The sequence below is a fragment of the Trachypithecus francoisi genome, unplaced genomic scaffold, assembly GCF_009764315.1.
Source record: "Trachypithecus francoisi isolate TF-2019V2 unplaced genomic scaffold, Tfra_2.0 Lachesis_group5, whole genome shotgun sequence".
Lineage (NCBI taxonomy): Eukaryota > Metazoa > Chordata > Mammalia > Primates > Cercopithecidae > Trachypithecus > Trachypithecus francoisi.
The window spans coordinates 86,903,677-86,916,144 of NW_022681470.1; the positions used below are offsets into that span (position 1 = coordinate 86,903,677).

The window sequence follows — 12,468 nt, forward strand, 5'->3', positions numbered from 1 at the left end:
CACTGCTAGGGGCTTGTGTGTACTCCAGGGGTCAGCATTTCTAAATCTCACCTGGCCCACCCTCAGGGCAATGTCCAAGCCATTCTGATTTGGCCTGGGACAACTCACTCTCAATCACAATCTAGTGTCTTTTTCTTTTTTGTGTGTTTTTAAAAATTATTTTATTATTTTAGATTCAGGGGGGTACATCTGTAGGTTTGTTACATGGATATATTGTGTAAGGCTGGAGTCTGGGCTTCTATTGAACCCATCACCCAAACAGCGTACACAGTACCAATGGGAACTTTTTCAGTCCCTGTCCCCCTTTCTCCCTCTTCCCTTTTGGAGTCCCCAGTGTCTGTTGTTTCCATCTTTATGGCCACGTGTAACCATTGTTTAGCTCCCATTATAAGCAGGAACATGCAGTCTTTGGTTTGGGGTGTCTGTTTTAATTCCCTCAGGATAATGGCCTGCAGCTGCACCCATGTCGCTGCTTTTTAAAGGACTGTGTATCTTTACTTCCAGGCCGCTAGCTGACCTTAAAACAAAGTGGGGAAAAAAACGAACCCATTCATCTTTGACCTCATTTTGATTTCCAATTACTTTTTTATTTTTATTTATTTATTTTTTTGAGATGGTGTCTCACTCTGTCGCCAGACTGGAGTGAAGTGGCATGATCTCGGCTCACTGTAACTTCCACCTCCCTGGTTCAAGCGATTCTCCCGCCTCAGCCTCCTGAGTAGCTGGGACTACAGGTACACCACCACGCTCAGCTAATTTTTGTATTTTTAGTAGAGACGGGGTTTCACTATGTTGGCCAGGATGGTCTTGATCTCTTGACCTCATGATCCGCCCGCCTTGGCCTCCCAAAGTGCTTCGATTACAGGCGTGAGCCACCACACCGGGCTCCAGTTACTTTTTAAAAGCCTTGTATCTTTCTTTTGGAAATGTGGGGAGGGGGTGGTTGGAAGGCAGCATGTAAGGACCCCTCCTCTTCTCTTTCCTCAAGTTTATCCTTTTGCTTTCAAGCCAGCAAATACTTTCCTTCAAGTGTTATATGCCGAGAGGCATCAGGCAAAAGTCTTCCCAGTGCAAAATAATCATCAACAAAGGTTTGTACCCTTCTTTGTCCACTCCTTGTCCGCAAAGGGTGGAGAAGTGTGAGCAGGAGGCTGTGAAGGAGGCAAGTCCTTGCTTGAGAATTCCCATTATTTTCATACACTGTACGCCAGAAGTTCTTTTCTCATTGTCTCCCCACCACCCAAAAGCAGGTGTCGGGGTGGTCCAGCATGACCTCTGTTTTAAGAAATGCACATTCTTACTCTGTACCCCCTCCCTTGGCCCCATATTGGCTTCTCCAAGACACAGAGCTGAGTCTGCTTCAGAGTCTGCCCTGAGGAGCACGGGGGGTACTGACAGGGTGTGGCGAGTGCGGACAGAGGAATGGAGCCAGTGAAATGCAGAGGAGGATGCAGCCAGCTGCCTGTGGGAACTGGGAAGGCACACAGGGAGCTACCGCCTGAGCTGTGACTCGAAGACAGCGTGGGAGGTGGCAGGATTGTGGGGTGGGTGGGGAATGTGTCAGTCAGGGTCCTGGCAGGAAACAGATAATGTATGACTAGGCTGAAGAGAGTTTAATACAGGACTGTTCACAAAGGTGAGGACAGTGCAGTGTCCCTGGAAGCCCTCAGTACCCCAAGTCCAGAGAGGCAGGGCAGTTTCCAGAGCCAAGAGAGGAAGAGTTGTGTGCCATCTGGCAGGAGCTCTCAGGACAGGTCTACACAGACCAGCCTCCCTGGGCACTGAGGACAGTGGGGAGGGCTGCCGAGCAGATCTAGGACAATGGAAATCTATCCATCACAGAGACAGAAGAGCAGGGAAAGCCCTTGCGATGTAAACTGCATGTGGAAAGGCATGAGGTCATGAGGTGGCACAGTTTGCCTGGGCACAGGGATTGCAAGGCATACAGAAGGACTGGTGGGAAATGGGGACAGAGGGAGGTCAGGGCCAACTGTGGAGAGCCCAGCTACAGAGCTCAGACTTCACCCTGTGGGTTCAGGGCAAGGATGAGAGTCTAAGCAGGGGGATCACATGGCTGGTAGTCATGGTGGTGTGGAGGATGGATTGGAGGAGGGCAGGAGCAGAAGGAAGGCCACCAAGAGCCTACTGCAATACGGAGTGCTTGGGGGAATCAACAGAATTTGGACCGGGGGCTTGCAGTCAGAAGAACTGGACTCAGATCCCCACTGTGCTGCTTACATTTGTGAGCTACTGGGTGAGTCTTTCAATGCTCAAGTTTTAGTTTTCTCATCTACAAACAGGGGAGCTGTTGTGAGAATTACAGTTCGGTAAATAAGTGCAGGGCACCTGGGCTCAGGGCCGTGAATGACACACCTGGAGTGACACACAGCACAGTCTGTGCAGTCAGACAAACCAACACTGAGTCCAGGCAAGAAACACTGGAGGCCTAACAAAGGCAGGGGCAGCCACCATGGGGAGAGCAGGTGGACACAACAGTAGTTTCTCTGGGTGTGATCATGAGAGGGAAGGAGACGATTCTGAGCTATGTAACTTGGCGGATGGACTAAACATTAATGGGGTCAAGGGCCACAGAAGGACACAAGAACTAAGGGACAGGGAAGGAAGAGGAGTGTGTGGCTCTGGACAGGTCAGTTTTTGAGAAGGCAAAAGTGGATAGAATTGCCTAAGAGGCAGTTGGAAATAAGGGATGGAGGGGATGGAGTGTGGGGACTGAGGAGCACAGACTTGGGAGTCACTGAAATTTAGAAGGTGGTTGAAGCTACGGGAAATACGAGATCCCCTGAGGAGGAGGAGGAGGAGGAGGAGGAAGAGGAAGAGGAAGAAGAAGAAGAAGAAGAAGAAGGAGGAGGAGGAGGAGGAGGAGGAGGAGGAGGAGGAGAAGGAGAAGAAGGGGGATTCATTGAGAAAATCCCATTAACAGTACCCATTTAAATGGAGGACATAATAGGAGGAGTCAGAAAAAAAAATACTGAGCAGAAAAAGACCAAGAGATCTGAGGAGGAACAAGAGAAAACCATCGTGGAAGCTGAGGGAAGAGACAGTCTCCCAAAGGATGGAAAGACCCACAGCATTGAGTGCTTCACAGAGACTAAATAAGATGTAGACAGAAAGCAAGCCAGGGATTCTGCAACCAAGACATCCCTGATGGCCTTAGCAAGAGCAGTCTCAGTAGGGTAGCTCAGGAAGCCCGATTAAAATGAGCTGAAAAGTGAATGGGAGTTTTGGAAATATAGATAGCAAATGTGGTTTCTTCAAAGAGTCTGGCAGTGGAAGGGCAAGACAGGATGGTGGGTTTGAGGGGCATCTTTTCTTTTTAGGATGGCAAAACCTAATCCTATTTGTAGGCTGGAAAATAAGGGACAAAACAGAAATAGCCTCTAGGGAAAATGATGGCTCAAGACATAGAGACAGCAGAAGGCAGGGTGCAAGTAGAGGAGCTCGCCTGGGGTCTGAGAAGGCACCAACTATGAACCTGCCACTAAGGTGGGGGCCAGTCCTACTCCTGGCTTGTATCCCTCTCCCTTTCTTAGGCGGAATTTGGTGGCCTTTCTGAAGTAGCTAAGCCTTTCCCTGTGAGAGAGCTAATGCCATTTTGATGTGGAAGTAGGAGTCGGGCTGGTTAAGGCAAGAGGTCAGTTTAACTTTTAGTAAAGTGTCCTGATAAAAAGCAAGGGCTGTTGTAACTGCCCCAGACCTGCATTTCACCCACCTGCTACTGACTTCCCTTTCTCATAGGAAGGAACCGAAACGTGACATGGATCAAAAGGACAGTACATGAAATCAAAGTTATGCTACTGTTATTTTCTTAGAGAGGAGATCCATATGAATTCCTCCTGCCTCTCAGGACCTGAGTGACGGGACTCATGTAGATATACAAGGGCTGGAAGGGTGGTGAGGCCTGGCCAGGGATACTACATGCTCTCTTGGGATCTGTTTATGAGTCTTGCAGTCTCTCTTTTACATTTAGCTTGTCAAATTCCCCTTCATCAGCTGAGGCGTTTGACAGGCTAAATTGTTTCCTTTGGGCTTTGTCCTTCTCATGAGTGAACAAAGGCAATCAGGAGAAATTTAGGTTTAACTCTTTTACTAAGAAAATTCTTCTTACATACACATACACATACGAAAAAATTTGGTGTGTGTATGTGCATGTGTGTATATGCATGTGTATATACATATATCTCTCTATATATTTTTAACAGTGTTTGAGTCTGAGGACACACCACTGGCCTAGAGCCCGGATGGCTGCTCCGACTCTGCAAGGAAATGCACCTGCACTACCTCACCTCCCCCAGCAGTCAGGACCATCTCCAACAATTAATTATGTGCTGACGGGAGACACTGAGCAACAATGAGCTCATGTGCAGATCTCATCTGTCAGGGGCTGCCATTTGGAGGTTCTTCTTGCTCACCCCCTCCAAAAAACCTTTATTGGAGCAATTAATAAAAACAAGATGAACACATTTACCCTTTATGATGGCTTCATTTCTCCCACCCAACCCCTGATCATTATGAATTATCAGTAAAAACTGCAACAAGTGAGACAAGAGATGAGGTCAAAGACCAAGATAATCCACAAAAAAACATAATCAGACCCTAAATCAAAGAGCTAACTGCACAGCAGTAGCTGGACAGGACTGGCATCCTCGGCCAACTGGAGGAAGGAGGGTGTGCATTTTCAAAGGCAGCCTTGCTTAGTGGTTAAACCCACAACATCAAGAGGTGCTGGGCTCTCTTCCTGAGCAAAGCTGAACAAGGTCACTTGACTTCTTGTTTCTCAGTGTTCTTAACAGTGATGCTGTCTTTTTAGTATTATTTGTGTGCTGCTTATTATCTTCTATTAGAATATATGTTCTGATGTTCTAATGTTAACATTTTTGTCACTGTTCCCAAATACCTTCACATATGGGCTCTGTTCAGTGCTCAACACATGTCTATAGGTGGGTTGGTTCATTCATTCATTCATTCACTCATCCACTCAGTCCCAGATAAAAGTCTACAGAATGAGTGTAATTAATTTCTGGGAATTGTGCAAAAGCTTAAGAAGTCAATTACATTGAATATATATGTATTGAGCCCTATTGTGTGTGAGACAAGTGGTTAAGGAGACCCAAAGTTAGACAAGATATAGTTCCTACTAAAAACTGTGGCAGATAAACTACAATAAAAGGATAAACTTAAGGTCTGTATAACACCTTAGGGTCCAAAGGACAAACCTTAATTAGATCCCCACTGTGGGGGTAGGGATGAAATCAGGAAAGAATTCCTGGTGAATGTGTTATTTAAAATAAACATTGAAAGATTAATAAGAATTTGACAGGCAGAAATGTTAAGCCAAATACAGAGGACTCCTCAGTTAATCATGGTTTGATCATGGCGACTGCCAGCAACAGGGAAAGGCTGTAACTCCTCAAGAGCCAGGTCTCAGGGTCTCCTGATAAATGATGTGGAGACTTGCAGACAACCCAGCTTTTTCCACTCCATCTTTTCCAAATTCTGTGCTTAACCTTCTGGACCTCGCAGTCATCCTCATCTCTCCAGTCTGAGGTCTGCCACCAGACAGGAAGCCGAGGCTCACAGTCTGATTGTGCTCTCAGAGGTGTGACACCACCATTCTTCCTCCCAACTGTGCCAGGACACAAGATGGAAGCCACAGAAAGCTTACCCAGCCAGGCCAGAGGACAGGGCACTGTAGCAGTGTCTAGAGAGGTGTTTAGTGCAAAATGCTCAAGTTGTGGAGTAAGCTACAACACTGTCCTACTACAACCCCAGAGGTTCTCTCTTAATATTAAAGGTTTTGTCAGGCAGGGGCTACAGCTCCAAATCAAGACCAATCTTTATTTATCTTTGGGGTTAGGGTTGGTCACACAATGGTCCTTTACCCTGGGCCATCACATGGTCCTTACATGTCAGTGTAAAACCCAGGCCCTAGGCCAACATTCCCATCATCCATGTGATTCCAAGGACATTGAGGGTAACATAAAGGCCCCTCCTATGTGAATCCTCTTCCCTTTAATAATGTGAAGCTCACCAACATGAGATTGGTTTGTATTGAATAATAAGACTCCTCTAACAAAATGCAAATGCCTTTTGGGCTGGTAAATAAAATTTTTTAAGCATTCAAACATTAAATCATTAATAAAGTTAATGAAAAATAAAGTTTGTTTTTTCTCCTCTTACTCTTACATGAGCAGTAGAAGAGCCAATGATAAACCTTCCCAGTTTTAGATGCAAATATTCAAAGATGCTGTACAATACTTATTGGCAAAAAAGGAGTCTTACCTTGGAATTCATAAACATGCAGGAGTCTGGGGGTCCATGAATTCTCCTAAAATTCAAAACTTTGCCAGAATGATTTTTTTTCTATGGAGAAAATACTTTTCAGCAGATTCTCAAAGGTATTTGTATCCCAGAAAAGGTCAAGATCATCTGATGGACTTCCAGGCCAGTGCTGATTTGGTAGCAAGGAGAGAAGTCAAGGACAGAAGTCTTTGTTTTATTTTGCACTCACTTTCCCTTCTGCGATTCTTCAATGCTTTGCACAAATTCTAAATGGATTCCCTTTACACATTTAAGAAGAATAAAATGAAGCACAGAGTAATGAAATTTGACACCAGCCAATCATTTTGTAGTAGAACTGTGACCAGCCTGTTTTCCTGCTCCCCTGTTACTTTCCCCACAGGGTAATTCCCTCCGTGGTAGACAGTATTTAATTTTGTGAAGTTTTCTAAAGGTGGCCTAATTTAATTTTCCATCATTAGTGTAAAAGATGCCCTCTAGGGCCAGGCCCAGAGAGGCGGATCTAGAAGTTTAATTTTGATTGCTCTGGTAGCTATTTTCAGTTTCCTGCTGTGCAGGTCTATGGGCTCTCTCATGAGCTCCCTGCCCTGGGGGCTGTGATAACCCTTCCCAGTTTTAGATACAAAAGGGCTGTGCAAGGGTAGAAGACAAGGCCACCAAGAGGATAACCCAGCTTAGCAGCCTTTTTGAGATGAACATTTTAGTGCAGCAAACAAGCAAATCAAGGCTGCCCCAGCTTTGTCATGCAGTATGTATTTACTGAGCACCTACTATACACTAAGAATCCTTGTAGGCACTTGGGATGCAACAGTAAAACATGCATGGTCCCCACCTTCATGGAGTTCATGCTAAGAGTAACCATGACACAAATTTCCATTTTTCAGGATGACTGGATTTAAAATCAAGTGGGAGGCCAGCAGAGGCAGAAAGCCCTCAGAAAGGGCAAAGGTAAAAGCACTGAAGCTTCAACCTGAGATCACTGGGGCCTCCTCTCCCTTCCTCATTTACTCAATATTCAGACACCACTAGTCTGAATGGTCTATGCTTAAAACAGCCCACAGGTTAACTTCTTTCTTTGCACTTCTGCTGCTGTCACCCAGTTTGGCCAGACCCAGATACTCTTCCCATTACACTCAGATCCCCAAGCAATCTCTCTTCAGTGCATCTCAATGACAGGAGTTTCTTTCCATTTGGGATGAGTTGCATTCCAAGCCAGACTGGTTTTCCTAAACTATCACTTTCACTTTGGAACTTTCAGAGCCAAAGCCATCATGGGAAGACTGCAAGCACAGATGTGGGAGGAAGCTCTTGATATATTACTGAGAGAAAAACAGGATAATTTAGAACTAAATGCAGAATATTAGAGTTTGGAAGAATATCTGAGTGTCAATATATTTGCATATGGAGCAGTACTAGGAGGAAGAGGTGTTGAAGAAAGAAAACGGACACTTTTCTTTATAAAACTCTTCACTACTTTATTTTTAGTAACAGTTACGTATTATTTGGTCATTTTAAAACTTACGCTTCATCTTCCCCTGAACATTTATCTAAAAACCATCATGGAAAGTTTAATAGAAGTCACAGTGAGATCCTTGAGGACATGGGGGACACCCTGTTTGTTTTTGCATTCCAAGCGCTTTCTACATAGAGGCATGCAATGTCTTTTCAAATGAAGGGGTGAAAGAAAGAAGAAGAGAGAAAAAGAAAGGTCTTGGACACATGTGCTAATATGTACATATGACTTGGAGCCACCATGCCTCCAACGATTTATAAGTCATCAATCCCTTGCTAGAGACTCATCATCCATTGTAGGTATTTACTGAGACTCACTAAGCACAAGGGACTTTTTGCACCTTATAAGGAGGGATAAACACTACAACCCAGAATTTTCCCTTCAGGAAAGGTAAAGAATATATATAAATATGTAGGGTTGAAAGCAAACAAAAGAGAAGGAAGCAAAAAACAGAAATAGGAGAAATGAGAAGTGGTAGATGATACTGCAGGGCAATGCAGAAGAACAGAAGAATGTGCTGGTGTGTTTGGAGGTGTGGGGCATGCAGGGGTAAACATGGAGGGAGCCATTTCTGTGAAGTAAGTGGTGGAAAGCAACACCAGGCCATGAGGACCTGCAAGATGGTGGCCCTGACAAAGACATACCCAGGGCTTTGGAAGAAAGGGAGGGTTAACAGAAGACGGGCTATTGGGTGGGGTTAGCAGGATTAAAAAAAGGATAGGAGAGAGCTGAACATATTTGTAGAGAGAAAGAGGGTGTCCAGGAAGACAGAGAGACAGAGCATAGTTCACAGCTCAAGGTGCTGAAGAAACAAGCGAAGATGGGTCCAGAAGAGAGAGAGAGAGAGGCAGTGAACAGAAAGACAGTTGGCAGTGACACTAAGAGATTCTAAGGGAGGAGAGGACAGCTGAGGAATCTCAGAGAGGTGTTGGGGGTCACCTATGGAAAGTGAGGGTATATTGGGTTGATAGGTAGAAGGTAGGAAGGGCATTATGATGGGGATCATCATCTTCCAGGGTGAATAAGGGATTGCTAAGTAGCCCTGGGAACTAACAGAAGCCAGACAGCATGAATGGTATTTCCTTCTCCTTCTTAGTTCATAAGATTCTCCATGCGTAAAATTGGGTAATTCCTACTCATGCATATGTATGAAAAGGCAGTAGCAATGAAAAGTTTTGAAGCTGGAGGAAATAAAAACATCAACTCTACATGAAACATGACTCATGACTAGAGTGATGGACACTCATATCCGCCAGATGGGCTGACCCAGAAATGATATGAGAAGTTAGAAAGAGATCTATAGGCTGCGCTGCCTCCGCATCCCTGATGACCAGTTTTCTCAGTTTAGCAGAGGCTGCTCAAAAACCTTAGGCAATGGGAGGCTGAAGGAAGAGAAAACACTCATCCTTACAGAAACAGTACGGGAAGGGCAGATGTCACTCCATCACTTATAAACCATACAGAGAGCAAAAGAGACATGTATGTATCATAAGCAAAGAACAGGGTACACCTCCTTCTCTGATTTTTTTATGACCCTTTGTGCCTTGGACCCCTTCCAGAGTCTAACGGGAATGGAGAAAAGGGAATGCATTCCAGGATTTGAGTTGGAGCTTGGGGCATGTGAAGATGTGGAAGAAGGGAAGATACAGAGTAATCTCTGTCTGGGAGGTCTCTGATTTTGGAGGGACAGCATGGACTTTGGAGAGGTATCTTTAAGACTCCTTAAATCTTGGGAGTGTTTTTTGGCTCCACAAAACAATACAGTGGCTAAATTATTTTAGCATTTCCCTTATATCATAATTATGATTCTACTTATGTATCCCAGGTCAGGATTGTATATAAGCACATTTTGAAGAAATAATAATGCTTAAAATTACACATACTTTAAAAACCTTCCATCTTTATCCCCATAGGACCTTTTCATCATCCCTTTATAAGGGTATTACTAGCTCCTCTTTTTAAAATATATATTTATTTGATCTCACTGTTAAGTTGTAATTCATCATACCATGGTTCTCCTTTCTTTCACTACCAAGTAACTAAACAGCTGTCCCCACCTCTCTACTGAAACTGCTCTGCAGGAGTCACCACCTCTTCCATCTGATAAATGCAAGTCTTTCTTCCGTCTGTACTCGGAACTACTCATTCTCCTGTAAGGATGGATGCCCTTTTCATTATTTCCAAGCCTTTACAAAAGCTGCTCAGGATTTCTTCTACCTTACTTCCATAATAAAAAGGTATTTAAGGAGTTCTTTCTAAGCTTATTCTTAAAGATAATTCACTGTCTTCTGTCTTACATTTTTTTGCCATCAAAAAATTGTCTTTGTAGACTACATTTTTCCCCTTCAGCTGTTTTAAAATCTTTGTCTTTAACATTCTGTCATTTCATTACTGAGTCTAGAGTTTAAGAACTGATTTCTTGTTTACCTTGCTTGTAGTTCGATGTGGTTCCTGAATCTCAGCATACCCATCTTTCCTAAATCTTGCTCATCTTGATCATTTAAACTCTTGATCGTTAACTAAGTGAAATATACTACATGGGTATCCTGATTTCCCAAGAAATTCCAAATATCACAGGATAGCTCTGTCAAATCCCCATTTACCTTAAAATGTAGTTTGTCCTGTATTTTCATATATAATTTTTATAACAAAAACAGAACATGCAAGCTTATGAATGAGGCACCTTTAAAGGTGGATAGCACTGAGTACAGAGGGCAAAATGTGTGAGTACAGAGGGCAAAATGGGCAAAAGTGTGAGTGCCAGACAGCTCTCTAACAACACAGCAGCTGCGTGACCATGGGGAGACTGCCCAATATCACTGAAGCTTAATTTCTGTGTTAAGAATGAGAATGATAGATTCTACCATTCTACCACTCAGGGTTGTTGGGATTAACTGAAGTAATGCATGCCAAGTTCTATCTGACCATATTCCTTGAGAGTAGGACTGTGTTCTAGTAACCACCTGTACCAATGTATTGCTACTCAACTCCAAATTTACCTTTCAATACAAGCTCTGTGGTAATAGACGGAATTCCTTTAAGTACATCTCCTGTACAGCAGCATGATGGTAAGATTCCTCTGCAGAATGGAGGAGAAACACTGCAGAATGAAAGGGCTTCTCTTGGTCCGACTGCTACACAGCCCATCAGTGGTGTGGATATGAGGACATCCAGTGGTATGCATGCCCAGAACACATGTCCCTCAGTGAACTCAGCACCAGTCCAGCCTAGTGATCACCTCCCCACAGCCCTCCTAAAGCACACACTAGGTGTTCTGGGCCTCCTGTCCACAGTGATGCTCTAACTCTCTCTGCTAGCCTTCCCCCTGCCACCCAGGTTTGTTTTCCACAGATATCCTGATGTAGGCATTGCACACTCTATGTCTCTCACCCACAGCCATACCCCAACTCCACCTGTGTGCCCACCCACTGGCGGCAGACCACCTGCACCCAAGACCTGGAGGATTGCTTTCTGTTCTCCCTGCAGTTGGGACTAGCTCTGACATAGGCAATCCAGTGAATTTCTCTACCATCAGTAGCTGTAATCATACCTTCTACATTAATGTCTGAAGGGCATCTTGGGAAGGGATCTACCTTCCAAGTTTGTGCTGCCTTGCGTACTCTCCTCTTTATACTTTGTAGGTACTCTTTTATTATAGTTTAATAGTTCTTTATAATAAATTTCTTCTGTTTAAATCACTGTGTGGTTTCTGTCTCTTAACTGGACCCAGGCTGATATACCAGTGTTTCCCCCAGTGCCTGCTACAATGAACAACAAAGCACATTACCTCTCCACGCAACCCTTCTTCCCTTCTCTAGTTAGCCCTAAATAATTTATCTTTGACTTGCTCAAAATCAGAACAGATCAATGTAGAAAGCCAAAGTTAGAATAGACTTCTAATTCTTAATCATGTCATTATTTGGATGTTAACTGATACCATTTCTGGAGACTGGCTGGAATTCCTAATGGAGACTCTGCCTAATTTGATCATTTAAACTCATAACTGGAGAATTACTCATAATGGAGTAATTCTCATAATGGAGAATTACTTCCATTCTGGCTCCTGAAGACTTCAGGTCAGATTAGTTTACTCCCTCTAGTTTTAAAAAGGATTTTTGTTTGTTAGTCTATTCACTCATTTCAAGGAACATAAACAGCCTAGGGACTAATTTAGTCAAACATGTTAATTCCATCAGTGTCCACCAATAAGACTAGGACAGGGGACGCTAAAGCAGGAAAACTGAAACTCAAAAACACAGAGACTTCTGTAACAGTACAAATACTCCAATACTATTTAGTTTATTTTTTTCTAGGTAGCATGCCCTTGAAGCCAGAAAGAGTAGAATAAGCAGTTAAGAAAGAAAAGGAAATCCAAAATGAATAAAAGAGAAAAAAAACAAAGTCTCTATTTTCCAGGCCTACCACTGTTCTATTCAACAGCCTTATCAGTGACTTGGATGAAACTATGAACTATGCTTTTTTCTTTTTTTTTTTTTTTGAGACAAAGTCTCACTCTGTTGCCCAGGCTGGAGTGTAGCCTCTGCCTCCCAGGTTCTCACTCTGTTGCCCAGGCTTGGCTCACTGCAGCCTCTGCCTCCCGGGTTCAAGCAATTCTCTTGACTCAGTCTCCTTAGTAG

The 12,468-nt window shown here is 43.8% G+C and overlaps 1 protein-coding gene across 4 annotated transcripts in view; it reads right to left on the reverse strand.

Annotated features, from left to right (window-relative positions):
* LOC117074395 (carboxyl-terminal PDZ ligand of neuronal nitric oxide synthase protein) overlaps window positions 1-12,468 on the reverse strand; it is a 344,705-nt gene that overhangs the window by 66,629 nt on the left and 265,608 nt on the right. Inside the window, exon 1 of one of the 4 annotated variants that reach the window (XM_033195795.1) lies at window positions 6,301-6,538. The exons of the other annotated variants lie outside the window; for them this stretch is intronic. The gene's annotated coding sequence lies outside the window, so the exon portion shown is untranslated. Of the gene's footprint in view, window positions 1-6,300; window positions 6,539-12,468 lie in introns of those variants that run through there. 4 annotated transcript variants of the gene reach the window in all.